Source organism: Marmota monax, unplaced genomic scaffold (genome assembly GCF_021218885.2).
Source record: "Marmota monax isolate L192 unplaced genomic scaffold, Marmota_monax_Labrador192_F-V1.1 WCK01_AAM20220418_F8-fsc00006, whole genome shotgun sequence".
NCBI classification, from domain to species: domain Eukaryota; kingdom Metazoa; phylum Chordata; class Mammalia; order Rodentia; family Sciuridae; genus Marmota; species Marmota monax.
The window spans coordinates 19751767-19770054 of NW_026693712.1; the positions used below are offsets into that span (position 1 = coordinate 19751767).

The 18288-nt window shown below is 36.9% G+C and overlaps 1 protein-coding gene across 8 annotated transcripts in view; it reads left to right on the forward strand.

The window, feature by feature from the left end:
• Window positions 1–18288, forward strand: part of Sil1 (SIL1 nucleotide exchange factor) — a 262407-nt gene that overhangs the window by 190148 nt on the left and 53971 nt on the right. The gene's annotated exons all lie outside the window — the stretch shown is intronic.

Sequence of the window (18288 nt, forward strand, 5' to 3'; positions counted from 1 at the left end):
CTTTTTTCTATTTCTTGAAATAACTTGAAAAGTATTGGTATTAATTCTTCTTTGAAGGTTTTGTAAAACTCCGCTGTATATCCATCCGGTCCAGGACTTTTCTTGGTTGGTAGTCTTTTGATGGCTTCTTCTAATTCCTCCTTTGTTATTGGTCTGTTTAAATTGTGTGTATCTTCCTGACTCAATCTGGGCAAATCATATGACTTAAGAAATTTATCGATATCTTCACTATCTTCTATTTTATTGGAATATAGGGTTTCAAAATAATTTCTAATTATCTTCTGTATTTCTGTAGTGTCCGTTGTGATATTGCCTTTTTCATCCCGTATGTTGGTAATTTGAGTTCTCTCTCTTCTTCTCTTTGTTAGCATGGCTAAGGGTCTGTCGATCTTATTTATTTTTTCGAAGAACCAACTTTTAGTTTTATCAATTTTTTCAATGGTTTTTTTTTTGTTTCAATTTCGTTGATTTCTACTCTGATTTTAATTATTTCTTGCCTTCTACTATATTTGCTGTTGTTTTGCTCTTCCTTTTCTAGGGTTTTGAGATGAAGTGTGAGTTCATTTATTTGTTCATTTTTTCTTTTATTGAGGAATGAACTCCACACAATGAATTTCCCTCTTAAAACTGCTTTCATTGTGTCCCATAGATTCCGATATGTTGTGTCTGTATTTTCATTTATCTCTAAGAATTTTTTGATTTCCTCCTTTATGTCTTCTGTAACCTATTGATCATTCAGTAACATATTTTTCATTTTCCAGGTGATGCAGGATTTTTACTTCCTTCTTTTATCATTGATTTCCAGTTTCATTCCATTATGATCAGATAAGATGCATGGTATTATCTCCACACCTTTATATTTACTAAGAGTTGCCCTATGGCATAATATATGGTCTATCTTTGAGAAGGATCCATGTGCTGCTGAGAAGAACGTGTATCCACTTGATGATGATTGATATATTCTATTTAAGTCGGTTAAGTCTAGGTTATTAATTGTGTTATTGAGTTCTATAGTTTCTTTATTCAGTTTTTGTCTGGTGGATCTGTCCAATGGAGAGAGCGGTGTGTTGAAGTCACCGATAATTATTGTGTTGTGGTCTATTTGACTCTTGAACTTGAGGAGAGTTTGTTTTATGAACGTTGCAGCACCATTGTTTGGTGCATACATATTGATAATTGTTATGTCTTGTTGGTGGATGGTTCCTTTTAACAGTATATAGTGGTCTTCTTTATCCCTTTTGATTAACTTAGGTTTGAAGTCGATTTTATTCTATATGAGTATGGCCACTCCTGCTTGCTTCCGAGGACCATGTGAGTGGTATGATTTTTCCCAGCCTTTCACTTTCAACCTGTGTATGTCTTTTCCTATCATATGAGTCTCCTGGAGGCAGCATATTGTTGGATTTGTTTTTTTAATCCAGGTTACTAGCCTTTGTCTCTTGATTGGTGAATTTAAGCCATTAACGTTTAAGGTTACTATTGATATATTGTTTGTACTTCCAGTCATGCTTATTTATTTATTTATTTTAATATGGCTTGTTTTTCCTTTTTGGTTTTTTTGTTCTTCCCTTTACTGAGTTACCTCCCAATGTTAGTTTTGGGTGCTGTTTTTTTAATTCCTCTTCTTGTAGTGTTTTGCTCAAAATGCCTTATAGTGCTGGTTTTCTGGCTGCAAATTCTTTTAACTTTTGTTTATCGTGAAATATTTTAATTTCATTGTCAAATCTGAAGCTTAATTTTGCTGGATACAGTATTCTTGGTTGGAATCCATTATTTTTCAGCATTTGAAATACGTTGTTCCAGGATCTTCTTGCTTTCAACGTCTGTGATGAAAAATCAGCCGTTAACCTAATTGGTTTACCCCTGAATGTAATCTGCCTTCTTTCTCTCGTAACTTTTAATATTCTCTCCTTGTTCTGTATGTTGGATATCTTCATAATTATGTGTCTTGGAGTTGGTCTATTACGGTTTTGTATGTTTGGGGTCCTGTAGGTTTCCAGGATTTGGCAATCCATTCCATCTTTCATATCTGGGAAGTTTTCTAGGATTATTTCATTCACTAGATTGTTCATTCCTTTGGTATGAACCTCTATACCTTCTTCTATCCCGATGACTCTCAAATTTGTTTTTTTTTTTATAACATGCCATATCTCTTGGATAGATTGCTGGTGATTTCTTAGCATCCTTTCTGTGTTGACTATATTCTTTTCAAGTTGATACACTTTGTCTTTATTATCTCATGTTCTGACTTCTATTTGATCTAGTCTATTTGTAATAGTCTCATTTGAGTTTTTAATTTGGTTTATGGTTTCCTGCATTTCTAGGATTACTGTTTGATTTTTTTTAAAAAATCTCTATCTCCTGGTATAGCTCGTTCTTTGCCATTTGAATTTGCCTATTTAATTCATTTTCAAAGTATACTTTCATTGTTTGGATTTGCTGTCTAATGTCTTCTCTAAGATTCCGTTCCATCTGAGTTTGGTATGCCTTGAGTTCTTTCTCTGTCCATTTTTCTGAAGCCTCTAGGTTCTCCTGTGAATTGAAGTTGTCCTGCATTGTTTGTAATCCTTTTTTCCCTTGTTTTTTCATGGTGCTCACGTTGCTTTCCAACTCTGTTTGACTGCTGTGTTTCTGTTTTCTTCTTTAAGTTTGTTTTGGTTTTTATTGTTCCAATATCTCTCCTTTGTGTTGGGAGACAATGTTTAGAGATGTTGGATTTAATTATGAATTAAAGTAAATTCATTAGTTTCATTAGAGGCCTACAGAATTTGATGGCATGTATAGAATTGAGGTTTGAACTTAGGATTTTATTTTGAGGTCGGGCACTTTGATGGTATGGAGGTTAGTATATGTTAGCTTCTTTGGGGGGGTTGCTCAAATGCAGGTGGTTATTAACAAGAGAATATACAGGAGTACTTGGGGGTAATTAAGGGCTTAGGCGGATTATGGACCGATTCGTATTATTCATCTATCTGCATTTAGTACGTTGTATGTAATCTGGGTGGTCATGCTTAAGAGGAAAGATGGGGAAAAGGTAAGGAAGCAAACCAAGAAAGAGAGAGGGAGAGGGGAAAGAAAGGGAAAAGAATAGAAAAGAAAAGGAAATGATAATTTAAAAAAATAATAAAATGCAGTAAAATAAAAATTACATTTAAAAAACTAATAGTATAATTGTAGAAAAGAAAAAAAAATAAAATAAAAATTAAAAAATTAAAAAAAAAATTAAAAGAAAAAAGGGACACTGTTAGGCTTCTATTTTCTTCACTTCCAGTAGATGGTGCTGTGCCTTCCGGGCCAAGATTTTGCCCTCTGGCTGTAGGAAACAATCCGTGTGAGGCCGCTCCCTCCTCCCCCCCACTGGTGTGTCTCAAAACCTGTTAGCTTAGGTTTATTCCTGTTTTCTAGTCCCCTGGCTTCTCCTGTCAGCCAGGCCTTTCCCAGTGTGATACCTCTTGGCAGTTCAAACTGCACTGTGTGCCTGCAGTTTCCTGGACGAGGAGCGCGGCTTTTGGGAACCGGCACCTTACTGTTTTGATTCCCTCAGCTAGCCCCTCCTCCAAGAGCTGGCACGACAGGTTTCCTTTTCGCCGCTGGTGGGAGGGGGGAGTTGGAGGTCAGGTGCCTTTACCGTTCCCCATGCGTCTATTCACGCTCACTCTGTTAATCACGCCCCTGGAAAGCTGGGGAGAGATTTTATGTGATTTTCCCGTTGTATGGGAGATGGACTAAATATCACAGACCTGTTCTATCGCTGAATGAGCTGCGATCAGTCGACAACTGGCGATGGTGACGTAAGCTCTCCAAGATGGTGGCCGTTGGCCTCCTCGGTGGTCTGACCGGTGTGGAGGACAGCACTGGACTGCTTCCTTCTCTTGTCTCAAACCCAGAATTCAGCACTGAGCACAGTGAGGGCACAGCCGGCTGGAGCCCACAGAATCAGCAGGGCCGTTTCTATGCGTTGCTAGTTCGCAGTTTCTGGGGACGCCGTTTCCTGGCGCACGCCGCAGTCTCTAGCGGTGGGGCGAGCCACTGAATAAGCAGCTTGAATTTCTGGGCGGACAAATCTCTCGCAGTTGAGCCCCAGTAACCAATCCTCGGGCGATGGAAATCCTTCCTCTAGGTTTCGGTGCATCCCAATTTTGCTGGAAATTCCTAACAAGATAGTTTTTGGCCGTTCTAACTCGTCATTCACCCCGCAGTGACGCGTTACACGGGGGTGATGCACTCCATTCGCCACCATCTTCCTCCCCCACAGACAACCTTTTTAAGCCTTGCCTTACCTTATCTCTTTTCTTCGTTAACTGGGAACATTAATAGGTATCTCACATATTTTGTGAATTTTGTTTTCTCCTCCTATCCCCGCAAATACTAGGGATTGAAACCAGGACCTTGTGCATGCTAAGCAAGTGTTCTACCATTGAGTTGCATCTCCAGACCTGTTTATTTTATTTTGAGTCAGAATCTCACAAAGATACCCAGCCTGGCCTCAAACTTGAAATCTTCCTACCTAATCTTCCAGAGTAGCTGGGATTATAGGCATATACTACTGCACTGGCTTCATTTCATAAAGTCAAATATCAACTAACATAATATACAGTAAGTCTTATGAAATGATTATAATGCACCTGTTCATAATAAGGTAGTATCAACATCATCATCACCTTATCATGGCATGTCCTTTTATACAATAAGATTTCCCATAAGGAAATTCTTATTTCATTTCTTTCTATAATACAAACCTTTATTCTTCTCATTTTCTCTTTTTGTTATAGAGTTATGTTCTTCTACCTCTCTTGGTGCTAATCTTGCTGCTTTGTGATAATGTTTGTCTGCCTACCTGGGTTAATTGCTTAATAAAACTTTCATACGCTTTTCTGTAGTTGAAAAGGCCTCTTCCCTGATGTTAAACATAAGCAATTATTCTGAGATCAAGAAAAGGGAGATGACAGAAATGTAATTGACATGGCCACTGAAATAAAATTTCTTCCTTTATTTAAGTACTACATGCAATTATTGGTCACACATACTTTTCTTTTTTTAATACTGGGGGTTGAATCCAGTAGCACTTTAGCACTAGCTATATCCCCAGCCCTTTTTTGTTTTTGTTTTGAGACAGAATCTCATTAAGTTGTTAAGGCTGCCTTGAACTTGTGATCCTCCTGCCTCAGCCTCCTGCATTGCTAGGATTACAGGTGTGCACCACATGCCCAGCATACACATACTCATTTTCTGCTATTTATTGCCCAGTGTAAGGCAGGTAGGTTATGCATGGATAAGTGTGCTGATGTTTTTAGCAGATTCATCTTTTCATCACTTTTCCTTCTCTATCTGCCTTCCCCAAACCTTCTTTTTCCTTCTTCAAGTAAATTATTTTCATTCACTTTTCTGGTGACCTGATTTTATATCATGATGGTACCTGTGTCTATGTCTGCAGTCCAAACTACCAGGAGTCTCTGGAGTCACAGACAAGTCATTTGTGTTTCTGTATAAGGGAAATATCAGAAAGGCCTTGTGAATGCAGAAGCCATGTACCTCTCTGTAATATGGTTTTGATTTTACTTCTCAGCAAACTGTCTGTCTACTTTTGCTTTCCTCTTATCTCCCTGTATATTTCATTTACCACTTAACTGTCAAAAGTTAACTATCGAGAAACTAGTGTACCTGTTCCAGGTAGTGCTGGCTTTGCCATTCTCATATCCCTGTGTCAGTCACTTTTAGTGGGATACATCCATCTTTAATAATCCACATTCACATCTGCCAAGTGTGAATTATTATGAAATTATATGACTTTATGATTGTTCATGTTTATAATGCTTTTATTTGAACTTTCAGCAGTGTGCTGCATGTCATGGAACTAAGCCCAGTATAAAAAAGGATGTGGGATGTACGTGTGCCATAGTCATAGACAGATTATGTTCTGTAATCATGGCTCTCTGGGGAAGTGTTCTGTTTTAATGTCTCCTTGGCATCTTCCTTAGAACCTTCTTGGCAGATTTTGGGTTATATACATCCCTTGGTACAAAAAAAACGCATCTCGGGCTGGGGTTGTAGCTCAGTGATAGAGCATTTGCCTAGCATGTGTGAGGCACTGGGTTTGATTCTTAACGTTGCATATAAATAAATTAAATAAAAGTCCAAGGAGAACTAAAGAAATATTTTTTAAAAAGAAAGAAAAAAATGCATGTCATCCATCCTTGCATCCACTAAGCCCATGCTTTGTTGCTTCTCTAGTTCCTAGTTCCTTAGTTGCACTCTTGTTACTGAACTTTACCAATTAATTTGTAACCATTTGGTCACTGTTGTATCGCCATGTCCCATGTTCATCTGTTGGCCTTCAATTTTTAGGTTTTTTTTTTTTTTTTCAGCCCTCAATGAATTTCATTGCTCATCTGCATCTTTTCCTCCCATCTTTACTGATGGCTTTTGTGGGCTTGCTGGGGACCAACATTCTCAATACTGCTGAACCTTTATTTTTACTTCTGTCATCTATATGATACCTTGAAGTTAATTTTCTATTTTCCTCAGCATCTCATATTCTCTGGCCACCCCCATTATCTCTTTACATGTTCATGTCTCCTGTTAAACATGCTTGTTGTTCTTATTGTGACCTCCAGCTTTTAAATGTCTTCCTCTTTTCCCCATCGCTATTTGGGTTCTTCACTCTCTCTGTCTTAGCTCCATCCAGGTAACTCGGGTTACCTACTCACTGACCCTGTCCTACCACCAACTTATCCTACCTGCCAACCTATATTTTCCTTCTATCTATCTATTTATTTATTTAATAACAATTATTATTCTTTTTAAAAATTTGTTCTAATTAGTTATACATTTCTTCCCATTATTTCTAAACTTATTGAAAGAGTAAACACAAAGAAATACAAATGAGTACACATGTGTATTATGTTAATGTGCTCAAAACCACTGTTCCTACAATCTGGTTTCTGTCCCTACATCTCTGAAAATTTTCAAGAGCACTTCAGTATCATTGACATCTATGTAGCAGTCAACATGTTGGCCACTACTTCCCCTTGGAAACTGTACTTCTTGGCTGCCATGGCATTATAATTTCTGGCTTTGGGATGACAGTAATTAATTACTTCCCGTCCTTTTAATTTCATTTCATTTCTTTTTTCTTTTTTTGGTTTAAGATGGACAGAATGCCTTTATTTTATTATTATTTTTGTTTTGTTTTTATGTGCTGTCGAGGATCGAACCCAGTGCCTCGTGCATGCTAGATAAGCACTCTGCCACTGAGCTACAGCCCCATCCCTCCTCTCCCTTCTTTTTATGATAACATCATCCTCTTACTGTTTTGTGATTATAACTACTCAACAAGATTCTTGCAGCTTTGTTATTCTCTTTTCATTTTTTCCTCTTAATGGTCCTGTCTATTCTTGTGGTTTTAAATCCTACCTCATTGTGAATGACTCCAGTGTTCATGTTTAAGTCCAGCCTTTCTTCAGAGGTCTCATCCTACATTTCTTTCATACTGTCTAATTGTACCTCAAACTTGAGGAGAAAGTGAAATTCATTATTGTCTTTCTTATAAACTAGATTTTTTCCTCCCACATTCTCTTTTTATCTATTCTTGGCACTGTGATTATTGTCGTTACCCAAGCTTGAAACTTTTGAATGATATTTGAGTCTTCATTCTTCTTTTACTCTCATTAAGTTGGTGAACAAATCCTGTAGATTTTTATTTCCACTATTTTTACCTACAAACCATTCCACATTTTTCTTCTACTTTAAAGAACCTTGATGTGAGCACAGCAATCTATTCAGGGCTGGATTCTCTTCCCCAATGCTAGGGAATGAACCATGAATTCTCTAAACCAAGTACTGCAATCCCATTTTCAGTGGATGTAGATTGATTTAGAGATGGGCATGTGACCCAGTTCTGATCAACGAAACAAAGAGATATTTGCCAAGAAGCTTCTAGGAAGGATTTTGCCCTTATGTGAGAAGATGATAAAGAGACCTTGCTCTTCTTCTTCCTGCCTTGAATGCAGTTATCTTAGAGCCACAGCAGTTGCCTTGGACCAATGAGGTGTGAAGCACAAGGACTAAAAGCCTACATACCGAGGAGGATAATAGAGGGGAAAGACAGAAGGAGGCTAAAGTTTAGCTACTGTAGTGATTTTGGAATCAGCCTCTTGGAGACTTTCTTAAATGTCTTTGTTTCTTAAAAAAACAAACAAAAAAACCACTGTGTCATTATTTTATTACTTGCAACTGGACAAATATTGATATTGATAAAATTTCCAAAATTCAGCTGGGCATGGTGGCACATACCTGTACTTCCAGTGATTCAGGAGGTTGCGGTGATTGCAAATTCAAGGCCAGCCTCAGCAACTTAGGGAGACCTGTCTCAAAATAGAAAGAGGTAGGGATGTGGCTCAGTGGTAGAGTACCCCTTGGTTCAATCCCCAGTACAAAAAACAAGTCTACAATCCCTCTTAAGATCTTTTAAAGACCTTAAATTCCCCTTCTTCCTTGCACCCAGCTCAATTTGTAATTATATATTTGTCTGATTACCTGTTTTGTTTTTTTATTTTCTTAGTATGGGGGATTGAACCAAGGGGTACTTTATCACTGAGCCAGTCCCTAGTCTTTTTTTAATCTAAATTGCTGAAGCTAGCCTTGAATTTGTGATCCTCCTGCCTCAACCCCCTGAGTTGCATGTGCTACCTGTTTACTGTTGATATCCTTTATTAGGCAGGACTAGCAGGGGTTAGGATCCCTTTTCTATCTTAATCTTGCTGTCTCCTTAGTGTATAGCATGAGGCCTAGCATTGAGTGGATTCTCAGGAAATATTTATCTATCTATTTATTTATTTATTTTCAGAGAGAGAATTTTAATATTTATTTATTTTTTTAGTTTTCCACGGACACAATATCTTTGTTTGTATGTGGTGCTGAGGATCGAACCCGGGCCGCACACATGCCAGGCAAGCGCGCTACCGCTTGAGCCACATCCCCAGCCCAGGAAATATTTATTGAATGAACAAATAAAAAGAAACAAGGAAACAAACTGATACCTAGAAAATGAATTGCTTCTCAGATAATTAATAGAACCTGAGTAGAGAGTGCTGCTTTTATTATTAATGATGTAATAGTTAGTGTAAGATTCAGTACTATATCTTGATCCTTGAAAATCTAAGGCTGTGGAAATGAGTGTCCTAACCCTGTTGGCAGAAGGCCCAGAAAATATAAGGTTAGAGATTGGGATGAGGTCAGATGTTGGAGATGCCAGCATTTAAATGAAAGTTTAAATGTGACCTCCTAGGACTAGTCTGACTCTTGTCTCCAGTTGCTAATTTTCCCACAGTCCTGCAGTGACAGGGGAGGTGCTCAAATCTTTTGTATCTGATAAACTGATTAACATAATAACCAAGATATGCTCAGGCAGTTTGAATAACTGTAGCTCTTAAACTGCATTCAAAGTCTGATTACTTTTTTAAAATGGCAATTAATGACGAATGGAAAATGAGCTCTAAGCCTGACCAGCTGCCCTGAGTACTACAGAAATCAAGACTTCATTCTGGAGAGGGAGGCACCACTTTGCTTAATGAACTTGTCCTTTCAGCATTTCTTTTGAATTCCTCTCTGTGATGTGCTCCTGCCTCCTCCACATCCTCTTTGTGACTGCCTTCAGACTTTTTCATTGTTGACTGCCTCTTTCTAATTTCTTCCCTGCATAGTCCCAACCCACAAGTTCTTCTCTTTATCTTCAACTTTATTAGCATTTGTTGTTTGGACATATTTACTGACTGTAACATGTCAGCTTCTCTGTTGTATACCAGTTCTTTCATCTATTTCCCCAATAAAATTGAAAGCCTCTTGAGAGTGGGAATTGGTACCTAAGTCCATGATATCCATAGCTCCAGAGGATAAGTTTCATGTGGCTTTTTAGAGCCTAAATGATCTAACACAGGGGCTGGGGTTGTGGCTCAGTGGTAGAGCACTTGCCTAGCATGTGTGAGGCACTGAATTCAATCCTTGGCACCACATAAATAAACAAACAAACAAATAAAAATGTATACTGGTATAATCAGTTTTCCATTATTTAAAAAAAATGATCTAACACAAAAATTGAAATTACGAATAATCGGTAGTAGAAAGGCATAAACCAAGAGCAGACAGGCTTTTATTTCTATAACTGATTTTTGTTCGATTTTTTTCTTTCAGTGAGTACTATTTTTATAATTAAAACTTAACAGTAAGAAACAAAACAAAGCGAAACAAAAGTTGAAGGCTTCTATATCTAACAATGGCTGTTTCCATTTCCCAAGAAAAATTCTTGGATCAAAACACCTGAAGCCCAGTGTAGTGATGTACTCCTATAATCCCAGCTAATTGGAGGTGGAGGCAAGAAGATTCCAAGTTTGAGACTAGCCTGGGCAAGTTAGCAAGACCCTGTCTCAAGATTAAAAAGTAAAAATGTCTGGGTATGTAGTTTAGTGGTAGAATACCCCAGGATTCAATCCCTGATACCATGGGGAAAAAAGTCAAATACCTGAAAATGCTGGATTAAATATTTAAACATTTCCTTAAATGCTCAGCAGACAGGTAGCTGTAGGGCTATTGCTTTGTTTAGGTGCAGGGGAAATTAATAACCTCATATTCTTTTTTTTTTTTTTTTTGTTTGGGGGATTGAAACCATGGGTGCTCCACCACTGACCAACATCCCAGCCCCCCCCCACTTTTAAAAATATTTTGTTTTAGTTGTAGTTGGATAGAATACCTTTATTTTATTTTTATGTGGTGCTGAGGATTGAACCCAGGGCCTGGCATGTGCGAGGCGAGAGCTCTACAGCTGAGTCACAACTTAAGCCCCATCACCAGCCCTTTTTATCTTTTGAGACGGGTCTTGCTAAGGTACTCTTACTGGTCTCAAACTTGTGATCCTCCTGCCTCATACCTCCTCAGTTGTGATAAAATATCAATTTTATCACAAACAGCATTAATAATATATATTAATAATAATATATATTTTTCATGTAGTCATGTGCTACCACACCCAGCAATAACATCATGTTCTTTATGTATCCCTGGAAGAGGGTGAAAGAAATACTAATGCCAAATAAAGCTCAAATTCTAAGAGATAAAGAACACGGAAACTGACAACTGTCCTGGGGACATTTGCCATTATCTAGTGGTCCAGAAGTTTGGGTTTCAGCGTGCTTCAAAATTTGGGGTACAGCCCTGGGTTCAATCCTCGGTATTGTGCAAAAAAAAAAAAAAAAAACAACAGGGGACAGGAAACAAAGTTTAGGGACTATGAGTGAGAGAATGTATTACAGCTGGGAGCAGTGGTGCATGTCTGTAATCCCAGCTGCTTGGGAGGCTGAGACAGGAGAATTGTGAGTTCAAAACCAGCCTCAGCAACTGTGAGGCACTAAGAAACTAAGTGAGACCCTGTCTAAATAAAATACAAAATAGGGCTGGTTGGTCAGTACCCTTGAGTTCAATCCCTGATACCAAAGAAAGAAAGAAAAAGGAAAAAAAAGACTGTATTACAAACATGAAAATCCACACAAAAGAAGTTATTAAGGCAACTTAGCTTTGAATGTCAGGGAGAAAAATTTCCCCCAAATTCTTTACTCAGGCCAGCTCTAGAATGCATTTGGGCTGGAAAAAATACTCCTTTTGAAATCTGAAATATCTAAAATGAGAATTTACTGAAAATGATCTCAACAAATAATAAACTGGAAAAATGATTGCAAGTTATATCATAAACATAGCATTAATAATATATATAGTATTAACAATAATATATAAATTTTATCACAAACAGCATTAATAATATATATATTAATAATAATATATATCTGTTTTTCTAAAAATAGAGAATAAACACACTAACAATCCTATTAAAAAAACATGCAGAAGTTCAAATATAAGGATACTTTCAAGAATAGTGGAATTATGGTCTGGGGTTGTGGCTCAGCGGTAGAGCGCTCGCCTCACACGTGTGAGACCCTGGGTTCGATCCTCAGCACCACATATAAAAATAAATAAGTGAAATAAAAGTATTGTGTCCAAAAAAAAGAATAGTGGAATTTTGGTGAAAGGCAACTGGGAGGAATTCATGGATTTATCTTCAGCATTGACTATATGGTGGCTGGTGTGCAGGAGGGAACTAGGGCATAAGCCAGTTGAGAGGAGCCCTCCTAGGATCAGAACAAATGTCAAACAAGAGTCTCAGAAACTGTTCCTTCAAAGAAGACTATGGGGAGGCTGCCAGTGCCTCACCAGGGGGTCCTTTTTTCTGCCCAGGAGGGTATAAGCCACTGGAGAAAATGACTCAGAAATAATTAGTGAAGGACAAAAGAGTCAGAGTCAGAAAGATAGTTTTAAAGTAGAGCCCCTGATAGATCTAGCCTACACAGGAGCTGGAGCTGGACAATAAAAAAAATGGCTCCCTGATTTATTTAAGGGGGTATATCAAAGGCAGGGATAAGGTTTCAGGGGTAGAGTTTTATTTCATGGTGTCTTGCAGTCAGCAGATTGATTGGCATTTTAGCAGGTCGCACCCATCTCTGAGAGGCTGTGCAACTAGAGCAGGTCACACATCTCAGGTGTGTGGGACCTGGGGCAGAGCTTGAATAGGGTTACATGTGTCTGGGTGGTCTTGGCTAGAGGAAATTTTCACTGGAAGTTCCCAGATACCAGATGCTCCTATTCACTAAGCTGTGATGCTGATGTAGTTCATATACAGCCCACTGATGGCTCGAGACCAGAGACCAAGTTGATATTCGTAGTTTGTGGAGCAATTTGCTTTTGAGCATTATTGAAAACAGTAAAGCTGTATATTTTAGGGGTTAACCTTCTGCATTGCAAATATTTTTTTCCAAATTTGTGTTCAAACTTATGATACCTTTTCCTTTGGACATTAAAAGGGTTTATTTAAAGAAATTGATAATTTATTATTTCATGGTTTCTATTTTTTTAATATTTATTTTTTAGTTGTAGTTGGACACAATACCTTTATTTTATTTATTTTTATGTGGTGCTTAGGATCGAACCCCGGGCCTTTGTAGTTTCTGCAGATCTGATGCTAGGTGAGCACTCTACCGCTGAGCCACAACCCCAGCCCCCATGGTTTCTATTTTTAATGACATTTAGTAAAAGCCTTCTCTGCAATAAGAGTATATAACATTTTTTCCATATTATTTCAAAAATATGAAATATTTAGTACATGAAGAAGAGTTCAGGAAATCTTATACTTACCACACAGATTCAGTGAACTAAAATTTGCTGTATGTACTTCAGATTTTTTAGAGAAGTAAATGATATAATTGAAAATACTTCCTTAATCTTTTCTAATTCTATTTTCTTTTTTAAAAATTTTATTTATTTATTGGTATGTGGTGCTGAGAATCGAACCCAGTGCCTCACACATGCTAGGCAAGTGCTCTACCACTGAGCCACAACCCCAGCCCTCTAATTCTATTTTCTTCTCTCCCAGAGGTAACCACTGTTACAAATTTGGAGTGTTTCATGTCTGTTTTTTTTATAGTTTTATCATATTCAGCTCTCCTCATCTATGTGTATATTACATAAAGAAATTGTTTTAGTAGCTTTCCATTTCATTAACAGTAGCTCTGAGTACAGCTTTTATGTGCATCCCATTGTTTTAATAGGCCTAATGTATTTCTTTATTAATGGACATTTAGATTGAGGCCAGTTTTTGGCTTAACACTCAGTGTTGTAGTAAATATCTTTGTGCATGATTCCTTGGGCACATGTGCAAGCATTTTTCTAGGGTATGTGCCTAAAAGTAGAATTGCTAGGTAATAAGCTGTGCACATTTTCAACACAAGTACATAATGCCAAATTGTTTTCCAAGTGCTTGCTGGTGGGAATAAACTTTTACTGTATTTAAGAGGTTCCGTTTCCTGACATCCTGCTCAACCCTTGGTATTATTAGAGTTTGTAGTTTCTGCAGATCTGATGGATTTGATGTGGTATCCCATTGTTCTTTTGAATTTACTCTTCAATGTCTGCTGCAAACGTTGTGTATTATTTCCTGCATAATTGGAATCATAGTATACATACAGGTCATAGAATTCTTGTGCTCTCTTCCAGCCCCTTTTTCCATTATAGGCTAGTCATTTAAGTATTGAGTTGGGGATGTAGCTCAGTGATAGAACACTTTTCTAACATGCGTAAGGCCCTGGGTTTTGTTCCCAGCAGTGGGGAAGAAAGCAAAATAAATTAATAAACTGAAAATCCAACTTACTGTTTATGTTGCCTTTTGTCATATAAAGTAACTTTTTTATAAATAAATACTAATATTTTATATATTTATATATATTTATCTTATAAATAAGTATTTTATAAATAAATACCAATATTTTCTTAAAAGTTTATATTTTTTGTGTTTTTAGAAATCCTTCCTTACCCTGAGGTATAAAGAAATTAACCTATAGTAACTTCCAAGAGTATAAACTTCCCCCCCCTACAGGTAGAATTTTTTTATTGTATTTTATTGGTTGTTCAAAACTGACACATTTTTATTCTAAATAAACTTTTTGTGGTGCTGTGGTTGAAGCTCAGTGGTAGAGTGCTTGCCGTGCAAGTATGAGGCACTGGGTTTGATACTCAGCACCTTATAAAAATAAAATAAATAAAGGTATTGTGTTCACTTGTTTATAAAAATTTTTTTGTATGCTGAGAGATAAAAGATTTTAGTTTTTATGATGTGGCTATCAGGTGTCCTGTAATCAGTAGCGAGTATTCTGTCTTTTCCCCAGTGAATTTTAATGGTTTCTCTATCATATATATGGGGTTCCTTTTTTTTTTTTTTTTTTTTTGAGGGGAGGGTACAAGGGATTGAACTAATGGACACTTGACCACTGAGCCATATTACCAGCCTTATTTTGTATTTCATTTAGAGACAGGGTCTCATTGAGTTGCTTTGTGCCTCACTTTTGCTGAGGCTGGCTTTGACCTTACGATCCTCCTGCTTCAGCTGCTGGGATTACAGTACAGGGTTTCTTTATTTGTATTGCTTTGTATCCTGATCCTTTCTAATTTTCTCTTTGGCTGTGATGTGTCATTATCTTTAATGTTTTGTTGCATTTAGTTTGCTAGTTTTTGTTTTGTTTGTTTTGTTTTGTTTGGTACTAGGTATTGAACTCGGGGGCACTCGACCACTGAGCCACATCCCCAGCCCTATTTTGTATTTTATTTAGAGACAGGTTCTCACTGAGTTTCTAAGTGCCTCGCCATTGCTGAGACTGGCTCTGAACAACTCTCAATCCTCCTGCCTCAGCCTCCCAACCTGCTAGTATTACAGGTGTGCGCCACTGTGTCCAGCTAGTTTGCTAGATTTTTTAAAGAGAGTAAGATAATGTTGTTATTGGGCAATCTGTTGATTATACATACATACAGTGTATTGATTATAAATACATACATGAACAAGTAATAGGGAAACACAACATTCAGACTGCAGTTTCTGTTATGAAGAGGGAAGGAATCTGACTGGCAAATGGTACACAGGGGTTTTCAAATTTCTTGGTAATGTTTCTGTGTGTGTAGTACCAGGGATTGAACCCTGGACCTTGCACATGCTAAGCAAGTATAGTACCATAGCTCCATCCTTGGCTAGCCCTTTTTATTTTATTTCGAGTCAGGGTCTTCCTGGGTTGCCCAGAATGGCCTTGAACTTGAGATATTCACCTCATCTCCTTAGCTGAGATTACAGGTGTGTGTCACCATGCCTGGATAAATTTTTGGTTTTTATACTGATTAGTAAGTTGTTAATTCAAAAATTGTTGTTTGTACTCTGTATGACGTTTTGCATGTTTTTTAAGTGTGACATTTGTAAACTCTTTAAAAAATTTAAAAAGGGAGTATAGAATGGTCAATTTGAGAATAAATCTTCAACATTAAGCAAACAGAGATTGTTCTTGTGTAATAAATAAAGCAAAGAACCAGAATTTTTCAGATAATATAATATAATTAGATAATATAAACCAGCATTAGCCAACATGGTGGCTTTGTGCCAGTTAGGAATTTGTATCCCATTCTGTGAGGATGAGTGCAAAGTTTGGTTGAATTCTCACTCCATATTTGACTAATCTTTTTACTTATAATTTTTATATCTCTGATTATAAATGTTATAGACCTTGTGCGTTGTCATACTATTCTTGAATTTTTGTATCAAGGTCATAGTGATATCACAAAGGAGTTTATAATGTGCCCATCCTCCTCCTAGTGTCTGGAACATTATGTATAAGATAGGGTTGTAAGCTCCTTAAAGTCTTGATAAAACTCACCTATTAAGACTGACTAAACAAAGACTGTCTGAGTTTGGACATTTTTATAGGTTTAAAATTTAATCATAATATTAATTTCTTTAATATTATAAGTCTCTTTGGATTGTTTATGTCTCATTGAGTCACTTTTCCCCTACAAAATTGTTTATTTTAAAATTTTACTGGCAAAAATTTGTTGGTAGTATTCCTGTAGGTTTTTGTTTTTGTCTTTTTTTGGTCCATGCTGCCTTTACTATTATATTCTCCTTTATTATACTCTATAAGTTTTGTCTGTTTCTGTTATTTTTTGCTTAACCCATGTTGCTTTTCATCTTTTGGGTGTTTTGTTTTATTTTTTGTTGCTGAGTACCAAATCCAAGGCTTTACACTTTAGGCAAGCTCTCTACCACTGAACTAAATCCCAACCCCCAGTCTTTGATTTTATTTAGCCTTTTTTCCCCCTTTGTTCTCTATCCTTACTTCTGCAATTAGCTTAATTAACTTTATTATTTTCTTCTATGTACTTTTACTCTTCTGGTGTTTTTCTAACTTTTCAAGTTGAATGCACAGCATAGTTAAATGTTCTGTAATTTAAATAGTTATTTTAAGGGGCTGGGATTGTGGCTCAGTGGTAGAGCGCTCGCCTAGCATGTGCAAGGCTCTGGGTTCGATTCTCAGCACCACATAAAAATAAATAAATAAAACAGAGGTATTGTGTACAAATAAAAAATAAATATTAAAAAAAATAGTTATTTTAAAATCTATGAATTATTGAATATGTGTGGTTTTAGTTTCCCAGACACCCTGTTCCCCTTTCCTGTATTTATTTGTATATTAATCATTGTGTGCCAAAATGATGATATCTATGATAGTAATTCTTTGGTGTTAGTTGAAACTTCCTATTTTGCTTACCAGTTGTGATTAGTTTTTATAAATGTCCTATAAGTGCTTTTGAAGAGTTTAGGGATTTGTTTGTTTGTTTCGTTATCAGCTTGTTTTGCCATGCTGGGGAGAGAATGCAGGACCTCACATGTGCCAGGCACGTGCTCTACCACTGAGCTACACTCCATTCCAAAAATGAGTGCTTTTTATTTGTTGGATAATGGACACACATAATTTTTCTTTTGCTTTATATATCTGGGTATGGGAATTCAAGTTTGTATGTAAGATGTCCATGTCGCCTGTTGTCTTACTAATTTGTGATCAGCCTCATCTTATTGTTTCCTCCCTCTGTCTCTTTCCTTCCTTCCTTTCTATCTTTCTCTGGTACTGGGGCTCAAATCCAGAACACTTTACCACAGAGCTAAATCTCCAGTCCTTTTCATTTTATTTTATTCTGTTTTGAGACAGGGTCTCACTAAGTTGCTGAGGCAGGCCTGTTGAGTCTTTGGTATATAGGTGTGTGTCACCATGCCCAGCTTTCATTTTCTTTTCTCAGAGATTAGTAATAAAATCTCTATGATTATATATTTCTGTTCCTTTCTGAATTTTGCTTTATTTTTATCTAAGATTATTAAATGTTACACAGATTTGTGATTCTGATAACCTCATAGCTGTACCCTATTGTTCCTTATATCATTAAGTTATAATCATCTTGACTGCTATAAGTCCTTGTGTGGGTTCCCCAGGCCATCCCCTCCACTGCCCACTGCCTGAGGATTGAACCTAGAACCTCACACACACTAGGGAAGTGCTTTACCATTGAGTTATCCACCTTTCCCCTTTAAAATTGTTATTTTGAGACACAGTCTCCCACTGAACTAGAATTTTCAATCCTCCTTCCTCAGCCTGCTTGGTAGCTGGGTGTGTACCACTGCCTGGCTCCTAAGAAGTCATTTTTTTTTTTTTTGCCTTAAAGTCTGTTTTGTCTGATATTACTATAGCTAAAAACTTTCTGTTAGCATTTTCTTTATGTATCTTTTTCTGTCCTTTTTATTTGTCTTTCTTACCATTATGTTTTGGACATATCTTTCTTTTAATTATTTTTTTATTTATATATGTCACCAGAATGCATTATAATTCT